Here is an 18,790-nt window from a genome sequence, read left to right as displayed (position 1 = left end):
ATATAAATATGTATATATTTAACTAGATAGACAGATGATAGATATAGTTTATTTAAAAAAAAATACTACTGGCAGGGTCAGGCTGGTGGTGTTGCTTATTAATTGAGTAGAACTCATGCTGGGCATGAATGAAAAACTGTTTTCTATCCCTAGAACCAAGACAATAAAAACAAAGCTGGTTGAAGGACATAACAACACATGACTGCAGACCCAGCTGTTCAAGAAAGGGGAAGATCATTTAATTTAAACTCAGGAGTTTGAGGATAAGAGATAAAACTCAGGGTCCAACCCCAGCACCACAGATACCTATAATCCTGGAACTTTTCATTTATTGTATATGTATAAGTATTTGCTGGCATTTAAAGAAGTGCATCACATGAGTAGAAGTCAAAAGAAGGAATGTGTGCTGCCTAGTTTTATGTCAACTCAACACCAGCTAGGTTCATCTCAGTGCAGGGAAACTCCAACTGAGAAAAAGCCTCCATAAGATTGGGCTTAGACAAGTCTCTAAGGCATTTTCTTTTTGTTTCTTTTTTTCTCTTTCTTTCTTTCTTTTTCAGAATATGAAAATTTATTACTGTGTTTCCACTGTCAACATTTATGATTTTGGTCTTTCCTTCTTGCCTTTGTACAGGACCAAGAGACTCCAGGAATATCACCTACAGCATGACCTTTTTGGCCAAATCCAGCAACCAGAACTTCATCGTTATCCTTGATGAAGTTCCAGCAGTCGTCATTAGACACACACACTGTGATCTTCTTGCTGTTCTTGATCAGCTGCACCCTGACACACTTCAGATAACAGAATTTGGCTGTGTGACTTCAACTCCTATTTTTTCCAGCACAATTCCCTTTGCATGAGAGGCATCTCCAAAGGGATTGGACTTCAGGGGTGTGCCCAAGTGGGCTTTCTTGTATTGTTTATCACGCCACTCCTGGTCCCTTCTGTGACTTCGGAGTTTCCTGCCAATATGGAGACCATGACACTTGCCCATCCTGCCAGCGACACAGGCAGGAGAGAAAGCTCTAATTTTCTTAATTATTGATCGAAGAGGACCCAGCCCACTGTGTGTGGAGCTATCCCTGGGCTGGTGGTCCTGGTTCTGTAAGAAAGCAGGCTGAGCAAGCCATGAAGAGCAAGCCAGTAAGCAGCACCCCTCCATGGCCTCTGCAGGAGCTCCTGCCTTCAGGTCAGTGCTCTGTTTTTGTCCGGACTTCCATCGATGATAACAGTAATGTCGAAATATAAGCTAAATAAACTCTTTCCTCCCCAAGTTGCTTTAGTCATGGTGCTTTATCAAGTAATAGTAATCCTGGAACTGGAGTTACAGATACCCGTGGGCTGCCATGTGGGTACTAGGAACCAGACCTAGATCCTCTGGAAATGCAGTAAGTATTTTTTTTAACTTATTTTATTTTACCTGCATTGGTGTTTTGCCTACACATATGTCTGTGTGAGGGTGTCAGATCCCCTGGAACTAGAGTTACAGACAGTAACTCTTAACCACTGAGCCATCTCTCCAGACCTAACCCTAGAACCTGGAAAGCTGAGGTAAGAGGATCATTGCAATTTCCAGGACAGCCTGGGCTACAGTGAGAGCCTATCTCAAAGACAACAACAACAAAAACATAATGAAGTATCTATGTAGGTTCCCAAGCAAAGCAGAACTGACTCTGTAGGCTTTGACCAACTTTGAGATTACTGTTATCAAACAATGGTGAAAGGCCCCCGCTTGTTTCTTCAGAAAATCTCTAAAGGAATGAAGAAGGCAAGTGTGGTGCCGCAGGCATGACTCCCCAGCACTCAGGAGGCAGAGCAAGGAGGACTTAAGAAAGTCAAGGTACAGGTATCCACTCACAACATGCACACACACACACACACAGAGAGAGAGAGAGAGAGAGAGAGAGAGAGAGAGAGAGAGAGAATAATAAGCTTTTTTAACCTACTTATCAATACCCATTACCAGCATGTTGCTCTACATGTTTCCAGCTACTATGTTCCCACTCCTGGTAATATAAAATGCCACATCCACAGTTCATTCTGTGCCTCCAAAACAAGCTTTGAGGTCTCCATGTGCCCCTGATGCCACCCTTGCTCCCACAGGACTGCCAGCAACCTCAGAGCACTGAAGGGGTAAGCACTAACTACTCAGTTTAGCAGTAACCCAGAAGCATATCCCCTGCCGTCCCTGGCTGCACGTGTTAGTAGCAGCTAAGAAAAATTTCTTTGTGTCTACAAGTAATTTACAAAATCCCACCTACCAGCCCGGAGCAGCTAGTAATCCCAGCACTCTGAGGCAGAGGCAGGCAGATGTCTGTGGGTTCAAGGCCAGCCTGGTCTATAGAGTGACTCCAGGACAGCCAGACTACACATAGACCCTGTCTTGAAAAACCAAAAACTAAAGTAAAATTAAAAATAAAATAAAAATTCAGACAAGGAGGATACTAGACTTCCCCCCCTTTTCTTTCTTTTTCTCCTTTTGACACAGAATCTCTGACCCAAACTCACTATGGAGTCCAGGGTGACCCTGAACTTCTGATCCTCCTGCCTCCACTTTCTTAGTGCTGGGATGACAGGCATGCAATACCTCACCAGACTTCACATGTCCTGGGGATAGAACGAGAGGCTATGCATGCTAGCTGAGAGCCCTACCACCTGAGTGCCTTGGCTCTTGCTGATGACTTGGGGAAGGTGAGGGTTCCAGCAGCTGACTACTTTGTCATGGAGTATAAAGTTAGTGTGGCCGCTGTACCCAAAGACTCAGAAACTCCATAGGGCAGAGTAGCCAACCAGAGCACTGGTGTCCTGTTGTGCTGTCACCAGGTGACCTTCAGGGACATGCTTCTGAGGGGCTGCCAGGAGGTGTGGCAAGAATCAAGAGGCAGATGTAGGCAGTGCCTCTCAGGGTTTAGCAGTTGTAGAGTTTTTTTTCTTCCTTTCACATTTACATTCTGTAATGGAACTCACTTCCTTCTGCTTTACTTATGGAAGCAGTGGTATCTTTCTGCTATGACTGGACTGATGGAAACCATGCTTTCAGCACGAATCTTGTAGCACCCCTCCCCTGCAGACTTAATCTTGAGTGTGGATAGTGCCTTCTCCTACCCTGTGACCTCAGGAAAAGTACAAATGGCTTAGTCTCCAATAGTGTGTTTTCACCTGTGGATGTGGGGTACACAGAAGGCGCTCTTACAGAGCTGGACAGCTGTTACAGAGCTGGAGTACAGCTGACCATCTACTTGAGGCTGGCCAAGGTTGAAGCTGCCCAGGAACAAGCTGGTCCACTGTTCTATGACAAAACTTGTCCTGGGGGAATACCACACACGTGTCCACTCCCCCCAAATAGGGAATCCACACACACCACGGGTAGTACCAAAGTCCAACTTAATGAACCACTGAGTTGGGGGGGGGGTTGTTGTTATTGTTTTGTTTTGTTTTGTTTTTGAGACAGGGTTTCTCTGTGTAGCCCTGGCTGTCCTTGACTCACTCTGTAGAACAGGCTGGCCTCAAACCCACAGAGATCCACCTACCTCTGCCTCCTCTGAGTGCTAGGATTACAGGCTTGTACCAGCACACCTGGCTAAACCACTGAGTTTTATTGGGGTTAGTTAAAGAAGCAGAAATTACTCAAAGACAGCTGCATCACCAAAGTCTACCCCAACATGGATGACAGCTCACAAAGTTGGGAACCTGGAGCATACTGCATAGTTTTCAATCACCTCAATAGGTTGGACAGTGACCTTTCCAGGTGCCCCAGTAGGTCTAAACTTTTTCCAGGCAGCTTGGACTAGTTTTGCTTACTGAGGCAAGGAAGGTCCTTGTGAATCTGGTCACTTTCAGGGACTTCCTGAAGCTATTTTGAGTTCTTTATCTTCATGCTTAAGGAGCTTCACTGCAGAATGGAATGTTTAAATCTCAGAAGAGAGAAGGGGAGGAAACTATTACACAGCATCTGTGCTGGGCCGCAGGCTGGATATTTGCCATATGGACTTCAGGGTCTACTGAAGCTTAATAGGGTGAATGGGAAGAAGCTCACACCTTGCTGCATGAGACCTCACTTGAAGGGTGTGAGCAACACTGGTCTGACTTGCTGAGGGTCAGGAATGGGGCTGGATCAGGAAGTAAAGAGAATGCTGAAGCAAGGAAGGGACGATGAGGAAGATATATGTAGTCAGTGGCTAGATATTCTAAGGGAGAGAGTATAGGTACAGCAGGGACCCAATGTGATCTTTGACTTCCTTTGAAGTCAGTGATAGAACTCAACATTCTGGCATAGAAGAGCAGAAAATAGCTGGTGAAAATAGCTGGTGGTAGTGCACACCTTTTATCCCAGCTCTTGGGAGGCACAGGCAGGCAGATATCTGAGTTCAAGGACAGCCTCGTCCACAGAGTGAGTTCCAGGAGAGCCTGGGCACCAGAGTGAGATCTTGTCCCTAAAACAAACACATAATCAGAAAGCCAAATTACATAGATTGAATTTAGCCCTGTCAGACATCTATGTTTCTTGTAAGGATCTGAAACCTGTTAGATATTCTGACATGCTTCTGGACCTTCTAGGAGGCAAGAGTTGAGGTGGGCAGGTTCTTACTTAGCTATCCCAGGAATTCATGCCACCAACACCCAGAGATTTGACTTCATATTTAACCCTTTAAATGCCTTTGTTGGTAGTTGTCTTTTTTTTTTTTTTTTTCTTTTCTTTTCTTTTCTTTGAGACAAAGTCTGACTATGGAGCCAGGGTTTGCCTCAGACTTGAACTCTCCTTTTGCTTCAGCCTTCTGAATTCTTGGATTGTACATATGGGCCACCATATCCAGTGAGGGTTAATGCTTGACATACATAAAAGTTGATTCCCCTGCTCCATCTTGCTGGGATCTAGCATACACTCAGCAAGCATTTTACCTCTGAGCTACATTCCAGCCTTCCTTTCATTTGATTGAGTCACCAGGTTCAAGACTGGCCTTGAGCTCCTGCAGCCTAGGCAGTCCTGCCTCAGCCACAGGAGTCGGTGGGATTCCCAGCTTCTGCCAGCCAGCCAGGCTTGAAGGGAAGTCTTCCTGTTCTCGAGGTGGAACATGCTGCAGTGTGGCACTGCTTTGCACGCATGGAGGCATAGCTATGTGCTGCGAAGGAGAACAGAAAGTATTCTGTATAGGGTGGGGCTTCTCATCCTAGCAAGGAAGCCTTTGAGAAGGGTACATGTTCTCTGTTCTGAATAAGGTTGGGAGATATGCTGTTGAGCAGCTGGGAATGGTGGACTGATAGGAAACTTGTTTGGAAACTGTTTGGAACTTGTTCTCCTTAATCTGTGACCCAGGGGTATTTATTGGCTAGTGAGGGTCCATCCAGAGACTGAGCCTTCTCTGAGCATGAATGGGTGTCCTGAGATGCTGGCACCTAGATTAGACCTCCCTCCCTTTTTTTTTTTTTTTCCCCTATTCTGTTTTGTTATTTTTCTTTAATTTATGTAAAATGTATTTCTTTTATAAACTTTTGGGAGACTTAAAAATAGCAGGTGGAATCTTTTTTCTTTTTTTGTTTTTGTTTTCATTTTTGTTTGTTTGAGACAGGGTTTTTCTGTTTTTCTTGGCTGTCCTGGACTCACTTTGTAGACCAGGCTGTCCTGGAACTCATACAGATCTGGGATTAAAAGCACACGTGCACCACCACTGCCCAACTAAGTTCTTAATAATTTCTTAAAATACTTTGGGGCGCTTAGACAGGGTCTCACTATGGAAAATAGGCTGGCCACAAACTTAGACATCAACCTACCTCTGCTTCCCAAGTACCAGGATTAAAGGTGTACTCTACCAAGAGCTTAAATGATATGGCTCAGTGGTTAAGAGTACTACCTGTTCTTCCAGAGGACCTGGGTTCAATTCCCAGCACTCACATGGCAGCTCATAACTGTCTGTAACTCCGTTCCAGGTAATCTGACACCCTCATACAGACATACAGGCAGGCAAAACACCAGTGTACAGAAAATAAACAAAACCTTTTTTAAAAAAAAGGTGTACACTACCAAACCCAGTTTAAATTTTTTTTTTTTTTAAGATTTATTTTTATGCTAGGAGGTGGTGGCGCATGCCTTTAATCTCAGTGCTTGGGAAGCAGAGGCAGGCAGATCTCTAAGTTCAAGGCCAGCCTGGTCTATAGAGTGAGTTCCATGATAGCCAGGGATACAAAGAAAACCAAATATATATATACGTGTGTGTATTTTTTCTGTACATGTCTGTCCCACATCTGCAGGTACCCAAAGAGGCAAAAAGAGGATGTTGGACCCCCTGAAGCTATAGTTATAGGTGGTTGTGAGCAGTCTAGAAACTGAACTTGAACCCTCTGGAAGAACAGCAAGCCCTCTTAAGAACTAGACCATCTCTCTAGCCCTGAATTTTTTTTTCTTCAAACTGGAGAGGGTAGTGCCCACTATAATCCCAGAACTGTAGGGGTGAGAGAGGAGGACTATGAGAGTTTAAGGCCAGCCAGGGATGGTGGTACTACCTGCAATCCCAGCAGCACTCAAGGAATTGAATTCCAAACTGGCCTAGGCTACATAGCAAGAGTTTAGAAGATAAAGCAAAACAAAAAAACAGCTGGTGCTACAGTTCTGGCTACTTGAGAATACACAGTGAGGAGATCTTTGAGCCCAGGGTTTGTAAACCAGCCTGGACAACAAAGGAAGAGCTTGAAACTCTGTAGCCAAAAGGGGGCAGAGATAGAAAGATGGAGTTCCAGGCAGCCTGGGTAACACAGCAAGACCCTGTGTCAACAATTATTCAAAGCAGGTGGGGAAGTGCAGATAGGAAAGTAGCTGTAGATCTAGGGGCTTGCCTAACATGAGCAGGTCTCTGGTTTCCACACTTAGCACCACAGGGTTAGGGAGGAAACTTCAAAAGTGGAAAGGGCTTTGCTAGCTGTTAAAATAAAATAGTCTGTAAAATAGCTCTGCTATGGAGGGATGCCACAAGACCTACAAACACAAAGCATGGTGTTTTCCAGAGACTCAAAGAGCTGAGCATTCTGCTCTTGATGACCATCCCAAACTCTCCTGTTTGTCTCGACCAGTTGCCACAGCTCTCACTAATAGGCGTCGTAAGTCTCACAAATGCCACAGAACCTCCTGGCCTCTGTTTCCAGGAAAGAAACAGAAGCTAGGTGAGGAAGTTAGAGGAGCAGTGAGATTTCAGTTTGAAACCTCCCAGAAATAGACATCCAGGTTCCCAATGAGACTGGCTGCAGCACCGAGGAGTATTGTCCAGGAAAGCCCATGGGGTTCAGGCTTGTTTCCTTGTCTGGTGCTGGGCTGGCTCAGTGAGAATGATCATTCTGCTCACTCCTGGGCTGGTGAGACCCAGCACTCACTTCAGGCAGGCAATTACTGCTGTTGCTGGCACGGGAAGTCACATCAAGCAATAAACTCCACATTCCCAATTTTTAAATCTAAACTGTTATGTATTGGTTTGAGTCAAGGTCTCTCAGACTTGTATATCTCACTTACGTTTCAAACTTCCTATGTATCCAATAATTCCCGATCCTCCTGCATTGCTCACAGAGTTGATACTGGGCTGAGTGCTGGTTCTAGGTCTTTGTATGTGCTGCACAGTGCTCCACCAATTGAGTTACATGCCCTGCCCTAATAATTTTTTAAAGGGAGGAAGGGGGGCAAGATGGTTCAGTGGGTAAAGGTACTTGCTGCCCCCAGCCTCATTATCTGAGCTCAATCCCCTAGGCCCAAATGGCAGAAAAGGGCCATTGATACTCAGGTTCTGACCTCCACACAAATGCCAAGGCATGCACTAAACACCCACACACAACAAATATGCAAATAAATGAGCAAATTAAAAAAAAAAAAAAAAGGTGAGGCATTCATGAAGCTAGAAATGATGGTTCAGTGGTTAAGAACATTGACTACTCTTAGAGAGGACCTGGGTTCAATTCCCAGCACCAACACAGCAGCTCACAAACATCTGTAAATCTGTAATTCTATAATTCTACTTCTAGGATATCCTAAACCTTCTTCTGGCCTTCTTGGGCACCAAAAAGACATGTGGTACAGAGACATACATATAAGCCAAACACTCATGTGATGGCTATTCTTGGTTGTCAACTTGACCATATATTTTTTTAAAGATTTATTTATTATGTATACAGTATTCTGCCTGCATGTACACCTTCATGCTAGAAGAGGGCCCCAGATCTTATTATAGATAGTTGTGAGCCACTATGTGGTTCACTGGAATTGAACTCAGGACCTTTAGGAACAGCTGGTGCTCTTAACCTCTGAGCCAGCTCTCTAGCCCCAACTTGACCATATTTAAAATGAACTACAATGAAATGAAGGGCACACCTGTGACAGATTTTTTTTTTTTCCCATGGTTTGAAGTAGGTGAATCCACTTCTAATCAGGACTTTTGAAAGTGGAAGACACATGCCTTTGATCCAGTTCCTAAGGCAGGAAGACAGGCCTTTGATCTGAGCCACGCCTTCTTCTAGAAATCTCTGTAAGGACATGGAAGACAGAAGCTTTTGCTCTTTGCCTGTTTGCTCTCCCCTTGCTAACAAGTCCATTCTTTAGAGCCTACTTCTTCAAGACTCCACCATATACTGAAGACACCTAGCCTTGTAGCCTAAGGTAACTACTGGATTCTTGGTCTTTCCATTCATAGCTAGACACTGTTAAATTATCTGGACTGTGGCCTGTAAGTCATTCCAATAACTCCCCTTTCACTATAGATAGATAGATAGATTCATTCTATATTCTGTTACTCTAGAGAACCCTTATACAATCCATACATATGAAATTTATTTTAAATAATAAACACTTACAAGGCCAAGATTTGATGTCCAGCACCACAATACTATAATACTAACAATACTACTAATAATAATGGCAGCCAAGCCAGCCTTTTTTTTTTTTTTTTTCTTTTTTTGAGGCTCACTCCATATACCAGGTTGGCCTCGAACTCAGAGCTCTGCCTGCCTCTGATATTAACAGTGTGTGGTACCAAACCCAGTGGCATATACCACTCCAGAAGCCAAGTCAGGTGGATCTGTGTACCAGGCCAGCTAAGGCTATACAGAGAGAACCTGTACCAATCAACCAATCAGTCAATAAAAAATAATTTAAATGGTATTTTAAATTGTACTGGAGATTTAAGTGAAACTGAGAAATTAGGTTCTCATCTACCTCAGTAAATGAATAAAAACACTTGACAACCAAGGTCAACCCTGGGACCCAGATGGTAGAAGGAAAGAAGCCACTGGAAAAGCTGTAAATAATATAATAAATATATGTATGTAATGTCGATAAATAAATAAAACCACCTTATTAATGACTACATAGAAAAACCTGCCATAAGCAGAGCTCTTTTTTGTGGAGGAGGAGAGAGTGAGAAATATGATTATATTGCCAAGGCTGGCCTTCCAATCCACCTGTCTTAGCCTCCCAAGTACTGGGATTATTGGTGTTCAATACATACATAGCTAGAACTCTTCCTCAAGTACTCACGTTCCATTTACAGGCGACTTTACAGAAATTTATCCACACTCAGTGATATACCATTACACACAAACGGTGGGGGTGCAAACAGGAGCAAGGCAGAACACTGGACATTACAAATAACACTTCCACTCATTTCGATGGAACCACTCCACATAGTAGTTAATTCCCAGTTCCCAAAAAGACTCCTTATTTTTTATCCTCAACACCCCAGCCCCAGTGCTGTCTCCAGCAGGAAGGAAACCCTGACTTCCCTGGTTATTTCAGTTACATAAATCAACACTTCCTCAGGCAGAGCTGGACAAGGGCAGTGTTTGCACCTACATGCATTTCAGCGCTGCCCACCAACTGTAACCACCTTACATTACACTGTATAAAAGTACCTAGATCAATACTGTTTCTAACTACTCAAAGCTTTTTATTGCTGTAACAATCCTTCAAATGGAAAAAAAAAAGTTTAAAATTTTTTCCTGTTAGACGAACAAATATGAAGGCACAGCCATCCACCTGCAACATCTGTGGCTCATGAGACAATGGAGTTTCAGAGGAGAGTGAATCCCCTAAGTTTTTCATTTTACACATATAACCACACACAAAAATAAGTACATTAACAAATGTAAAATGTTTTCATTAAATAAATAAATAAATAAGCTAGCTCACGTAACGGCTCATGCCTATAGTTCCAGCACTCAGGAGGCTAAGGCAGAATTGTCACCTGTCTGAGTCCAACATGAGTGACATAGTGCGGCACTGTCTTCTAGACCCAGAACCCACATTAAAAATGCCAGGTGTGGTGGTGAACCCTGTAATCCCAGCACTAGGGAGGGAGACACAGGCAGACTCCTGGGAGGCCCTGGCCAACCAAGCTTACCCTACAGTGACCAGTGAAAAACCCTGTCTCAAAAAAATTTAATTATTTTTAATTATCAAACCAAAACCTTTTTCAAAGTTTAAGATAGACAGATGGACATATTTTAAAAGTTTAAGAGACTCAGGAGGCAGAGGTAGGCAGATTTATGAGTTTGAGGCCAGCCTGATCTACAAAGTCAGTTCCAGGATAGCCAGGGCTACACAGAGAAACACCCTATATCAAAAACAAACAAACAAACAAAAAACTTAAAAGCCAAAAGTCAAGCCAGACATGGTAACATGCCTTTAATCCCAGCATTTGTGAAACAGGGGTAGGTGGATTAATACTATAAATTCAAGGCTGGCTAAGTCTACAAATTAATATCCTGTTTTCATAGATAGATATGTCTATGTATATCTGTCTGTCTATTTACAAACAGACAGATAATCCTAATTTTATGTGGGACACTGCCTCAAATAAAAAAGGGGGGGCCAAAGTTACTAAACACCCTGGTATACTTCTATAATTCCAACATTAAGGAAGTAGAGGCAGAAGGATCTGTGAGGAAGGCTGTTCTGGGCAAAGCGTGGAGTTTAAAGGCAGCCTGGGCTATAAAAAAAAGACTGACTTTTCCAACATGGGAGGGCCTAGTTCAGATTTTCATCCATTATTTTCCCCCTGGGTTTTATCCATCTGTTGACACACGATTCACCTACTGTGATTATAGGGCTTTCACTAATTACTAAGAAAAAAATCCACTAAAAAAATAAAGAGTATCCTAAGTGGGCATGGAGGCACATGCCTGTAATCGCGGCCCTTAGGAGGCACAAGTTAGAGGAGCATGAGTCTGAGGCCAGTCTGAGCCACACAGCCATATTGCACAGAAAAACCTATCCCAAAAAAAGCAGAGGTGAAGACACAAGTGTCCTGTCCCCTCATTCCTAATTCACCTTACCCAGACTCTCCTCAGCCCCAGAGGTTGAGTTAGCATTGCCACAACTCTCTAGAACTGGGTCCTAGGGCCCAGGTGAATTCTGATCTCCTTGTGGGCACTAAGCCACACTGGGTGTTTCAAAGTACTATTATTATGTGTAGTTGAATGCCTTTGTGCGATACTTTCCCAGTCTTTTGTTCCCAAATCTGATTCATTACCATGAAAAAGGTTCATTTTTCAAGGCTCTGAAGCTTACCAGGTAACTGTTCCACATCCTATACTCCATTTCAAAATGTGGACAGGATTCTTTAAGATTACAACTCACCTACTTTTTGGATTCAAGTTCATTGTAATATTCTGTTTTGCCTCCAGTCTAATTAGTTATACATCTCTCCACTTGCCCTTCACTCACAAATTAGCCTATTTAACAGAGGGACATGCCAAGGCCAAAGCAAACACAAGTTCCTGCCACATAGTCAATCCTTCTCCCATCTGGTAACAGAACGTAGGAAAACTGAAAATCTTTCAACATTTGTTTCTTTCTGAGGATATTTAGCCTTGGCAAAATATCAAGCCCCTTCTGGTCTGGGAGCGCAGGCCAGAACCCCACCCTCATGAACATCATAACAAACCTGTACTGACCATCTAGTCCATTACCTCAGGTTCATTCCTTCCCTCAAGTTTACCAAGCAGGCATCTTTACCTTCATTCACAGCATTGTGCTCCAATATTTAGTAGCATGCTGGTTTTGTGCTATAACTTGTAAGCCACACAACTAGGAAAAACATTTCCCTTAAAGCATCAAAGGGAAGCCATGTTCAGTGCCACAGGCCTGTGATCCCAGCACTCAGGGAGGATCTCTGTGAGTACGTACCAGGCCAGCCTGGTCTACAAAGTGAGTCCAGGACAGCCAAGGCTACACAGAAACCCTGTCTCAAAAAAAAAAAAGGAAAGCCCCCAGAAAGGAGGTAGTCAGCCTGCTTTGGTACAGGTGTGGTCTAAGTGCCCCCCCCACAGAAATCACAACTGTGCTGTTATTAGGTTAGAAAGCCAAGTGCGGTGGCACTGATTTTCCATCCCAGCACTAGAAAGACGGGAGGCAAGAGGATCAGCAGTTTGAGACCAGTCTTGGTTACACAGCAAGCATGACTCTAGAAGCTACATGAGGCCTTGTCTCAACCATACTCTTCCCCTCCAAAAAAGGGTGAAAATTTAACCAAGCTTATGCTGTTTAGACATGAATCATTAACGGTACAAGCCTGTAATATTTTGTTCAGAAGACTGAGGCAGAAAGATTCCAAGATCAAAGGCTTCCCTGAGCTACAGTAAGTTCAAGGGCTAGACAATATAGATTGCTGTCTCATAATTACAACAAAAAATTGAGGAGGGAAGACTGGAGAGATGGCTCTGTGGTTAAGAGCACTGGCTGTTCTTCCAGAGGACCTGAGTTCAATTCCCAGCAACCACATGGTAGCTCATAACCATCTGTAATGGAATCTGATTCCCTCTTCTGCTGTGCACCAAAACAGTGTCATATACATAAAATAAATATATCTAAAAAAGAACACTGACTGCTCTTCCAGAGGACCCGGGTTCAATTCCCAGCACTACATAGTATCTCACAACCACCTATAACTCTAGTTCGAGGAATTCAACACCATCTTTTGACACTGTATGAATGCGGTACACAAACTTACATGAAAGCAAAACACCTTATACATAAAATAAAAAAGTAAAAATGTTTAAAAATATTTAATGACTTGGGGATACAGCTCAGTGTAGTTCCATGATAAAAGCACTCGCTTAGCATACATGAGAGACTGGATCCAATATGGGGAGAGGGGGAGGTGAAGTCCCCTTGGTTAAACTGGTACCTTTAAAATAACTTCTTTATTTCTACTTTATGTTCATTGGTGTTTTGACTGTACAAATGTTTGTATGAGGGTGTCAGATCCCCTGGAACAGGAGTTACAGACAGTTGTAAGTTGCCATATGGGTGCTGGGAATTGAACCTGGGTCCTCTAGAAAAGCAGCCAGTACTCTTAACCTCTGAGCCATCTCTCCAGCCCCAACTCGTAACCTTTTAAGAGAAAAGCTGGAGAGATGGCTCAGCAGTTAGCAGCACTTACAGAGAACCCAGGTTCATTTCCTAGTACCCACAGTTCCAGAGGATCCAAAGCCTTCTTCTGATGTCCTCCAGTTCATGCCCACATATATAAATATTAAAAAAAAAAAAAAAAGGTAGGCATGTAGGCATAGTGGCACTCTTTTGATCTCAGCACTCAGGAAGCAGAGGCAAGTGAATCTCTGAGTTTGAGGCCAGCCTGGTCTACAGAGTGAGTTCCAGGACAGCCAGGGCTATATAGAAAAACCCTACCTTGAAAAATAAATTAATAGATAGGTAGATAGATAGATGGATAGATAGATAGATAGATAGATAGATAGATAGATAGATAGATAGAAATTAAAGAGTACATGTGTGCATATGTACAGTTACACACACCAACAGCCTGTCCCTTGTCTCTTGCCATTTAACCACGCTGTGCCATCTCAGCAGCCAATAACCCTCTTTATAAAGTAGCCTGACGCAGCCATTTTGTTACAGTAGCAAACACAAAACTTACCTCTTTTCTTTAACACTGTAAATATAAGCTGGATTTCCTTTCAAGTGATAAATCTATGCACATACATCGAATCCCAGGACACCCCAATGTCCTCACCATCTCTCCTCTTTACTAAGCGCAGTACCTACTGATGACCAGCAAGAAGCAATGGAAAAGCAACAGGTCTGCAGCAGCCTCCTGCCTGGACTTGACTACCCCACGAGCTGAGGACCCAGGAAACTCTCCAAGTGATTCTCCACAGAAGAAAATAGCTCGAGTTGAAACTTGTGTCCTCATGGTCCACCGACAGATTTAGAACTCAAATTATAGCCTCAGCAGGAGTCTTCACAAAGGACTCAAATTAAGCAAGACCCGGATGGAAAGGAACAGGGAGAGACTACATTAAGTCAAACTAAAAAGAGAAGTACAGGTCGAGCTGAACAGAGGGACACAACTTGCTAAAATACTTAAAACCACACAGCCTGCCAGCTTCAGCGCTCTGCTAAGGCCAGCTCTCTGTGTTCCCAGCCTGAAACCATCCTGTGGACTTAACGCAGTTAGGACTTACTCAGATTTCAAACTGAGTTCATTTCTGTCCTGTGGACCATCTCAATGCCAGCATTCATCCCCTTAGGCTCCTGAGAGCTCTACCTTTGGCAAAGCAGATAAAATTAGCTACTGTAGTGAGCCTGGAATCCAGGGTGGGCCACTAAAGAAGTACATAGGAAATTTGTAAACACCATGGAAAACTTTCCTTTGGGCCAAGCCAAAGTCACCTAAAACTTACTTACAGAAATGTAGTTACATCCTCTGTCCCCTTGCCCACTTTGCACCTTTTCCAGATCTAGGATGACCCATTTCCTGCTTTTGTCCTTTCAAACCAAGGCCACAACCTGGGGCTCCTCTTTTGATCAAGGGCTGAATCAGAGAGCTCAAGGCAGCAGGAAGCCCTGAAAGCGCAAAGGAGAGGTTTCTTCTCCTTTCTTCAGGAAGGAAAGATCCTCTCTCTGCAGAGAGGACCTACCAAGGGACAGGGCAGGAAGTGGGTTCATCCCATAGGCCTGACCTTGTGATAACAGGGAGACAATGTTTCTGCCTTCTCTCTTGGTGCCCACAGTCTTCTGACACTGGCCTGGGGTGTCAGAAAAATGTAATAAGCAAAACAGCATATAATACCTGCACCCAAAAGACTGATGAACAGTTTAAAGTCTAAGACTTGGCAAAAAAAAGAAAGTTGGGTATCGTGGCCCTGACTTTAATCTCAGTGCTTGCAAATCAGAGGCAGGCAAATCAAGCAGATCTCTGTGAGTTTCAGGCCAGCCACAGCTACATAATAAAGATCTTGTCAAAAAAAAAAAAAAAAAAAAAGAAGGAAGGAAGGAAGGAAGGAAGGAAGGAAGGAAGGAAGGAAGGAAGGAAGGAAGCCAGGAGGTTGGTGGCACACTCCTTTAATTCAGGTACTTGAGAGACAGAGGCAGGTGGATCTTTGTGAGTTCAAGGCCAGCCTGGTCTACAAGAGTTCCAGGACAGCCAGAGCTGTAACACAAAGAAACCTTATCTCAAAAAAAAAAAAAAAAAAAAAAAAACCCAAGGGGGGATGGTGGGGAGAAGAAAGGGAAACAAAAAAAGGTAGAACACCCTTCAGGACTTAGAAAAAGACATGAGAGGAAGATGTTTTGTTTTATGCATATAGATCCTCCAACTTTCCCTCTGGCCACAAAAGTCTCAGTCCTCTGAAAACTGAGATAAAAGTCATGAAAAAAATCCAGTACTCTGGAGGCTTAAACAAGATGATTCAAGGACAGCCTAGTTCCATACATGGGCAGTTTGAGAGCAGCCTGGGGTACACAGTGGAAGACCCTGTCTAAAACATAAAACACAATGATGACTAAGAAACTCCCAGGATGGTCAAGAAAGAAAACATTTCTAAATCTTTACCTTTACAATAGAGACCTGGCTACCACACAGAAATAGAGAAATCTTGAAATTGATGGCTCCAAGGTTAAATGATAAGTCTCTCCCACAGAGATTAAGGAGGGAAATCTCAAGAAAGGAAAAAAAATCTCAGGCAAGTAGGTGGGGAACTCCGGTGCTGCAGGACCCCTCAGGAAAATGAGGAATCCACAGTGTCTCTTAGAAGGAAAAGGGATACCTAGACAAAGTGGGAACAGTGGCCAGGCATAGTAACTCACACCTGTAATACCATCACTCACAACGCTGAGGCTTTGTAGCTATCCTGGGAGCAAAGTGAGTTCAAGACCAGCCTGTGTGAGACCCTGCCTCAAAAAAGAAAGGTAATAGTAGTGCACACCTTTAGTCCCAGCACTTGAGACGTGGAGGCAGGCGATCTCTGAGTTTGAGATCAGCCTGGTCTACAGAACGAGTTGAGTTCTAGGACAGCCAGGGCTGAAAAATCCTAATTCAAAAACCGCCTAGGTTATATAATGTAACAAGACTGAATCATAATCATCATCATCATCATCATCATCATCATCATCATTATCATCATCATAATGTGAGGAGACCAGGCATAATGACACCAGCCTTTAATTCTAGCTCATAAGGGCCTCTGCAGCCAGAACTCTTATGAGTTCAAGACCACCAGTGAGAGCTACACAGTGAGACCTCACCCCCCAAAAGGGGTGGGGGAGAGGGAGGCTTGCCAAAAACTTGGGGACAGCTCAGTAAAGTGGGGAAAACGTTCAAGGAGCACTTAAGATTATTTGGGGAATCTTAAAATAAATAAATAAGTTACTCAAAATGAGGACAGAAAACCAGGGAAAGAATTTTAGAACGGGATCTGTCAAAAAATGGGGAAACAGACAGAAAATTATGGGATGGGGTACCCGAAAATCAAAATCTCAGAAACAACCTCCATAGAAGAAAGAGGTCCTAAGAAAGCACGTACGTGTCTCCTAAGGGAAGCGGAACCTTCCTGAGGGAGGCAAGGAATCCCAGTAAGGGAGGGGGGCGCTCCTCAGACAAAAAGCCACCTTTTACAAGAAGCATGGGAGTGAGGCCAAAGACTCTCGAAAAAGAGGGGGATTCCGCAGAGAATGACTGCATACCCTTAAAGAGGCAGGGTACCTCTGAGAAGAGATAGGGGGTCTCAGAAATAGGGATTCCCCTTGGGAACTTCAGGAGGTCCGAAATGGGGTTCCTCTCAATAAGGTGGATGTCTCAGAGAAACTCCGAGAGAGTTGAGGTTTCTCAGAAATAGATGTTCTCCCTCACAGGTAGGGGTTCACAGGAGGGATAGGGGTGGGGGAAATATGGATAAACAAGGGTCCCTCGGGCTAGGTCCTCAGAAAAGTTGAGTCAGAAAAGGCGCTCCCCTCAGAAAGGGGTCACTCTCAGAAGCACAGGGTCCCCCTCTCTGGGGTACTCTCGGAAAGGCAAGGGTTCTCCAGAGAAGGCACACCCTCAGCGAGGTGAAGTCCTCTAAAGAAAGGGCACCTTCAGACACTAAGTCCCCTTAAAAAGGGGGTGCCCTCAAAGAAGTACCCTAGAGAAAGGGCACTCTCAAACACGGGGTTCCTCCACAGAGGGGGAGCTCTCGGAGACGGGGGCCTTCAGACGCAGGGTTTCCTAAAGAGTCCAGTAGGGAAACGCACCAAGCCGGCCAAGCGGAAGCCGGGGGAGCCCGGGGCACCGGAAGCCGGGGACCCCGGCAGCGGCGCCTGCCCCACACTCACCGAAGTTGCTCGGCTCCGCGCGATCGGCAGCTGGGCCCCGGGCCGGCCTCGAGCAGAGCGCTCGAGTCTGGTCTGGTCGAGTCCCACGGCGACGGCTCCCTTGGGTGGCGCCGGAGGCGACGGCGGCGACAGGACGACGGACGACCGACGGACCGACTGCGCGGGCGGCGCGGGGAGCGCTCAGGCGGCGAGGGTGCGCGTGCGCGCGCCGGAGCGCTGACCTCGGGCGGAAGGAGCTGCCGCGGCGCGCTCGGCGCGGCCGCTCGGTCTCAGCGCTCCTTCTCACACTGAAATTGCCCGCTTCACAGCCCGGCTTCCCCGGTTGCTAGGCAGATTTTGCCTCTCACACTTCCGGGTTGAGGCACGTCTACCCGAGTGGCGGTGCCGCAGGCCAATGAAGTCCGGCTGGGGCGCTCAAGATCCGCACCCCGCCGAGGGTGTGGCCAGGCCTAGGACAGACAGCTCCCAGCGGCCAATAGTCGCGTTGGCCGGCTGGTTCTCCGGATCGCGCCGGTGGCTGGGGCGGGCCTAGGGGGCAGGACGGGATGACTGACAGACAAGCACCCAATGGAAGAACGGAGCGGGTGGCAGGACCAGTCAAGTCGCCATGGGGGAGGGCTTTAGGTTTGGGGCGGGAATGCCATGCCTTGAGGGGTGCGGTCTTGGAGGACACGTCAATTCGTGGCCAGCTTGCTTGGACCGTAGAGGGCGGTTTGCCTGGGCCGCCGGGCGGCCAGCGAGCAGCTGAGCAGAGGGTTCCCCGCTGTGCTCAGCAGGGGCGCCCCACCCACAATGCACCGGAGGCTGTGGGGCCTGGACAGCAGCCTCTGAGTAGACCTAGGGCTGCTGGTGGCCTGTCTGGGTTCCTGTGAGCGCTGAGACCCTGCGCTCTTCCGGTGGAGTCGCGGCCGCCGCCGGCTTCTGAAGAGTCCCGGGACGCGGCCCTCAACCGTTCGAAGGAGAATCTTTAGGTTCGCCTCGCTGGTCCCGTTCTGAGGACGCCGCCAGCGAGTCGGCCTTCACCTGCTTTTCTGAGAATTGCCTGAATGAGGATACTTCGGCCGTTCAGCATCACGGAATCTCTTGAATGCTGCTGGGATGCGTGCGCCTCTGAATGGAAGCCCCACCCCAACCCTGTAGATCACATGCTGCCACGCCAAGAGTTCGGATGCGGGGCTGGAGCGGCCCAAGATTGCCCTCACCCTTTACTC

General features: G+C 45.5%; 1 protein-coding gene across 1 annotated transcript in view; it reads right to left on the bottom strand.

The window, feature by feature from the left end:
* Gatad2a (GATA zinc finger domain containing 2A) overlaps positions 1-17,929 on the bottom strand; it is an 86,209-nt gene extending 68,280 nt beyond the window's left edge. Inside the window, exon 1 of the mRNA XM_055618800.1 lies at positions 17,580-17,929. The gene's annotated coding sequence lies outside the window, so the exon portion shown is untranslated. The remainder of the gene's footprint in view (positions 1-17,579) is intronic.
* Positions 17,930-18,790: the final 861 nt, after the last annotated feature.

The sequence above is a fragment of the Psammomys obesus genome, unplaced genomic scaffold (genome assembly GCF_907164565.1).
Source record: "Psammomys obesus unplaced genomic scaffold, mPsaObe1.curated_primary_1811, whole genome shotgun sequence".
Classification (NCBI taxonomy): domain Eukaryota; kingdom Metazoa; phylum Chordata; class Mammalia; order Rodentia; family Muridae; genus Psammomys; species Psammomys obesus.
The sequence above is the reverse complement of the archived record's forward strand: the minus strand, read 5'-3'. Positions and strand labels throughout refer to the sequence as shown.